This window comes from Netta rufina (genome assembly GCF_964035555.1).
Source record: "Netta rufina genome assembly, chromosome: 9".
Classification (NCBI taxonomy): Eukaryota; Metazoa; Chordata; class Aves; order Anseriformes; family Anatidae; genus Netta; species Netta rufina.
This window is the reverse complement of record NC_140132.1, coordinates 19,670,235-19,676,275: the sequence shown is the minus strand read 5'-3', so window position 1 is coordinate 19,676,275 and position 6,041 is coordinate 19,670,235.

Genomic DNA, 6,041 nt, shown 5'->3' with positions numbered 1-6,041 from the left:
GAGATGGGAATGACCTACAAGATTTCAAGGTCAATTTGTAAATACAGTTTTTCTTCATTTTGATTGAATTAAATTCACTTGATTACTGGGGCTCAGGGATTCTTAGGAAAGGTAGAAGCAGTAAATTTCATCAAAAATGGTGAAAATTGAGAGACAATTATCAAGTTTCCCTAAAAGTAGAAAATACAGACATATCCCACACACTCTGAAAACCCCACAACTGAAAATCCTGATTATTTCAATGTGGTGCCAGAGCCCGGTATTGCTACCACCAGTTCCTTAGGGCAGTTTTGCCCAGCACTGTTGAAAAGGAAAACATTCCCCTTGCCCTGGGGGAAATGAAGCATGGAAACCCCGTTATCACTGACAGAAGTTTTGCCTCTAATTCCCCATCTGCTCTTCTGAATGTTAACCTACAGCATTGGCACATAAGCTTAAATGATAAAGAGGGATTCCAAATAGAAAGCAACACAATATTAGTCAGCTAGGCTGGTGGTGTCTGCAGCAATGTGGTGTGGGCGCTCATGTTTCAAGAGAGGGAAATTATAGGAGAAAATAATAGAGTTATGTTACGTTGATTGAGGGGAAATGCTGGCATAGAATGGGGAAGTAATGGGTCAAAACCAGATTTATTTATTTTTCAATCTTTAATCCATATGGAATTCTGCACAGCTCCTCCTTCCTATTCTTATTGTTATTTGTGTTTAGCAGCTGCGTAAAATAGCATACAAGGCAAGAAATCTGAAAAGAGAGTAATAATGTGATGCATAGTGTTAACTCACTGGTTTTGGAAATATCCATTTATCTTGGTTAAATAAAAGCTTAGCCCAAGTACTAAGCCAAGTAATCATGATTAGGGAGAGAAAAAGACATTCACCTCCTTAGAAACTCAATACTCTTCAACATTAATAGCACTGCAGTGACATAGCTTGAAGCTGGATGCTTGCTGTAATTAATATAGATTATTGGCAGATGAGGAATGAAAGTATCTGTGCCTGCTCCTGACATTGTTTTCATTCTAGACCAGTTATGAGACCAAAATACATTGGGCTTTTGTTTTGGAGACATGTCCCTTTCACTGTTCAGAGTGCTCTGCTGGCCTCAGAGGACTGCAGAGATTTTGTTCCCTTTGTTGTCTCAAAACTGCATAGAAGGCATATGCATTGTTCTCCCTTATAGAGACTTTGCTTTTGTTCTTTCTCATTATCTTCTTTCATGACTCTCAAGAAAAATTGGTTTTATGCTAAAAAGTATATTACAAGAACACGTCTACATAGAGATTCATAAGCTCTCAAGGTATTAGTTTTTTAGGGAGGCTAAGTCTGCATTTGTACCATCCAGTGTATCGTGTGCTGAACTCATCCACAAAGCTGGTGATTTAGTGCTTAGACTGATTTTTACCTAAGAGACTGGTGCTGCACTGCACTAAGCCCAGCTCATCAGCCTCGTCTCTGTAGTCATTTGACTCACTTGACTCCCCCAGATTTCCCATCCACTTCGTACAACTATTTTGGTAGATATTGTGACTGCTTTTCTGCAAAATGACGCTCTTCCTATTCTCTCTTGTGTGAGCACATCATTATTATCTTTTATGTTGTGTTTCCTAACTTTCTAATCCTCTGCCTTATTACAGCCCATTTCATTTCTAACTTTCCAGCAGGCTTGCTCCCCAGGCTGGATTTGATCTCTGCACATGAATCTATCAGAAATGTTGATTGCAACTGCTGATCATATTCAAATACCAAAGGGCTACAGATAATGAAGTCTAGGTTCTGAAAGGGTGAGAAATCACCACAGGGTATTTACACTGCAGAATTTACCATTTTGTACTAAGACAAAAAGGAAACATGCTCATGAGCTCTGAACTGTGTTCTTTGATTTACCACAGAGGTGCCTACTTCACATCTTCATGTCTCATTTCTGTAGGATGGGGTTATTAAATCTGCCTTTCCCCATCAAGATCATTTCTTAGTCTTAAGGAAGACAAGTCATTTCTACTCGGTGTACATGATAACCAGGTTTACACACTAATGTGGTCGGTACTATTCCCAGCCTGACTGAACATGTGTCTGTGTCCAGAGGTCCTCCAGCAGGTCCAAGACACCGCTAGTGTGGGCAGAGGGATCGAGCTCACATTCCTCTTGTTCCTCCCATCTGGCGATCTCAGACACTTAGATTCAGCTAACTGGTCTTTGCATATGCCAGCAGATTTAATACGTCTTTCAATGACAGCCAGGGAAAATCAGGCAGCGCAGAGTTAAATAGCATGCTTGAATTGCTGGGTCACATTGGCAGTGCTGGTCCAGCACTCCTGGTCCTCTTCTCTGGCCACTGTTTTGGATCCGATTTTTCTTGACATACCTGCACAAACCCAGTGCAATAGCAGCTGCCTACAAAGGTGAAACAGCACAACTACATCTAAAGCAGGAAGCCAACCTGCTCACCAGGGAGGCAGCATGGTCTGCTGGGCTTGTGCACTGCTCTGAGCCAGGGACAAGTCAATTAAGTGCTTGTGCAAATCATCCGCTTTGCCTGTATATCCCCTGCACCTTGGTTTCACGCCTGTACTTTTGCAATAATAAAAACATCTCTTGGTAATGATCTTTAGTAAGACGTGATATGTGAAACCTGGGTGGTGGTCTGGTATTCACACTGACTGCCCACCCGTCAGCAGCGAACACGTTCAGCCCACTGCAGGCTGCTAGAGCCTAGTAAAAATTAACAAGCTACTAAATGCGGACTGCTGCATTTTGCCACAGAAAATAAAGTCAAACAACAGCTAAAATAGAGGAGGAGAGGGGGGGAAAGGAGAGCAGAGAAGGCAGACCAAAGGCGGCATAAGAGTTGTATTTATTTTTTAATCCCATCTCTTTTAGCGTCTGCGATGAACGCTGTAACTAAAGGAATCTAACTGAATTAGAATTTCAATATGTCCTGAGCAGATTGGAGCCGTTTCCATTCATGAGCAGCACGTCCCAGCTGTAATTGCCTGCTTGCTTATCCACACAGCTCTTTACAGCTAATCCAAATGTGGACTCAAAAATAAATAGTGCCAGAGCATTCAGTTCCCGATGGGCAGCCGTTTCAGCATCGCCTCTGCCTTTGCTTTGTTCCGGCCGGTGCTCTCGATGGCACGGGGACTGGCTCAAAGGAGATAAAAGATGATTGACCCTCTCAGGGAATTAGGTGGGAGAAAAACCGCTCCTGCTATAGCTGCCCTGCCTGTTTGTGCTGTTCCTCTGGGTGCTGCCTTGCGGCTGTTTATCTCCCTCTGTCCTCACCTCTCTCCCCAGCCACGTTGCTCCTCTGATCCCATTCTCTGTTGTGGCTTTCTGAGGGCAGTTGGTGCCCTCCCTGTTCCCCTCTGTGTGCTCCTACCCACACACACCGTCAGGGTTTTAGCACTGCTTTCCTCAAATGAAACATCTCTTCAGGGATATTTAAAAGCCATGCACTTCTCAGATCAGGTCTTTTTTGGAAGTGTGTGAAGCTGAGGCACTGCTGCACATAGCTGGAGCTGGAGGGGACGACCCTGCTGATGGGACTTGGCACTGCACGAAGCAGGGCTCTGCCTTTGCTCTCTGACATGGGGATCTGCACATGTCCACCCTCCTCACCAGGGGAGAGGTAACTGCCCACCCTCTTCCAGGCTATTTTCTCCACTAAGCCCACCACAGAGTTCCTGGGAGACATTGGATCAGTCTCAGCAGCCTCTGTGCCATAAGTTAAAAGAAATTTTGCCTTTAAAAACAAAACTAAATGCACCTGTATTTTGCCCAAAGCTGAGCTGCATCCCCGTGTGATGACTTGTCACTGGTAGCCTCATTCTTCTCCTCCTTTGGACACGGAGCCTCCTTTAGCCATGTCTGTCCCCTGGGAGCCCAGAAAGACCACCCTGGGTCCTGGACATTAACCTTCAGCTCAAAACCTAGGTGGAGAGCTCAGCTCCAAGCTCGGGAGAGATTTAGAAAAAGGTCTAGAAATAGAGGTGCATTCATTAATGCAGCATCATTAGCGATCAGTCTTCCTAAACATTTGTCAGTACATTAACACCAGCTCCCCAGTGTCCATTTTTCCCCTTCCCATAACAAGGAACCCAAATTCAAGGTCACCTGCCAGTTGGATTAGTCAGGTAGTAGAGCTGGAGCTCCGGAGATGCTCCAACGAGAAGGGTTATTTATGTCCCTCTGTCCTGCACTGTGCCATTAGCTTGCGGTACATCAAGGTCTGGTCACGGGGCAGAAATGCACTGTTTGATATTGCTATTGCTGCTTCACGATTTACTGTTGTTGCTGCCAGGGCGTTAAATGTTCCCTAAGTGGTAACTGTCGTCTGCTAATGTGGATACATTTCTTTTATGAGTTAGCTTATTGCTGTCTCTCTTAGTCTACTCTATTCTTCTGCTATGGCCACAGACAAGTGGAATTAGGGCAAGCAGATCACAATATAATACGCAAAGCACCTGCTAAGGATTTTGAGATTCACCCTCAGAATTACGTCTCTTTTGGAGCAATATGAAGCAGGCCTTCACCAGCAGGTTCTCCTCACACCACGGGCCTCAGCTGTTTGCTGCTGGTGGTGGGAGACATGCTGATATTCCTTAGTGGAAACTTTGTCGGGTTTTCTAGTGAGGTCTATAAAATTCACTGGAAGATAATGTTCAAGAAGAAGACAAGACTAGGAGAAGATGAGAGAAGATGGGTTAGGCCTGGCAGAGGTTTTGGTGTCACAGGCTCTTAGAGGTGCTCTCAAGCCAGCCCAGAGCAGTAAAGTGCCCTGGGCATGGGTGTAAATGTGTTCATAGGAGTTGTGCAGTTTGTACTCTGAGCCTCTCCCATAAGCATTGTACATTTATTCAGGACAGGTCCCCAGTGCCAAGAACAAGGTGTGTTTTGTAAAATCCAAAACTTGGCCTTCTTGACTGTCTCTGTGGCAACAGTGCCAAGAGGCAAATGTGTTGAGGCCACATGGGGTAAATAATGAAGGAAACAACCTTGTTCAGGCAAAACTGAGCAGAAAGCCCAGGGTCCAACCCAGCATCCTGACTCTGACTGTACAAAAGAGAAGTTACACCAGGTACAGCAGCTTGCTGGTAAGATGCCCTGTGGGAGTATTCTCCAGGAGGAGACGGTTGTGTAGGTTGTAGCCATTATATTTTAGAAGTCTTACAAAGGTCTTCAAAGGAGGGCCTTGGAGGGGGGATCTTAACATTACTGGTCTGCAGAAGGCTTTTACCTCAGAGCTAACCCTCACCTAAAGGAAACTCAGACCTCAGTCACTTCTGGCCTCTGGAGTGGCTGCCGTGATGCCATCAGTGTTAGGATTTTACACAAGATTAGGGATGCAATTGCGTGCTAAACAGTGACCATTAGCTTGGATTGCCCAGCTAATGAAGCAGGCAGCATTAACGCAATCACGTAGGGACTGCTGCAAGGCACTGGCACTATGAGGAGTGTCTGAAATCACGCTGACCTCGTGGGGAAGGACAGCCCCCTTCCTCTGCTGGCATCCCCTCAGTGGGACAGGCCCTCTGCTGTGATTTGCTCTAGAGTTTGTGAATCTGCTCCCTCCCTGCTGAGGAAGCTCAGCCAGCTCAGGCAGGCAGCAGAAGCTGCTAGTTACTTCTAATGCATGCCCAAGTTTTGCTCAAAGAAGAACAGACTCTCTGGTAGTGTTCACCACCACCTCTGGCTGGCTCCAGGAGAACTCAGGCTGTGGGAGCACAGCCAGTTGGGCTTTCCTCTGGGCAGTTCACATATGACACCCTCAAGGGAGCAGTGATGAATATATAATTTTATTTCCCAGCAACAGGGAGCCTTGGGGCTTAGGCTGGGAGAGGTCTTGGTCCAACATCCGACATGGCCTCCAGCTCTTGGACATCTGCTCTGCACTCTTCGGCTCGGTGCAGAAACACCAGCATGAGGATTAGACCCAAGGACACACAGCACATTTCTGGCTGTGATCACCATAAAAACACTTTTTAGCTGGTGGCTGATAGATGCTATTTCACCTTCTAAACTACAGTTATTACAGGAAGGAAG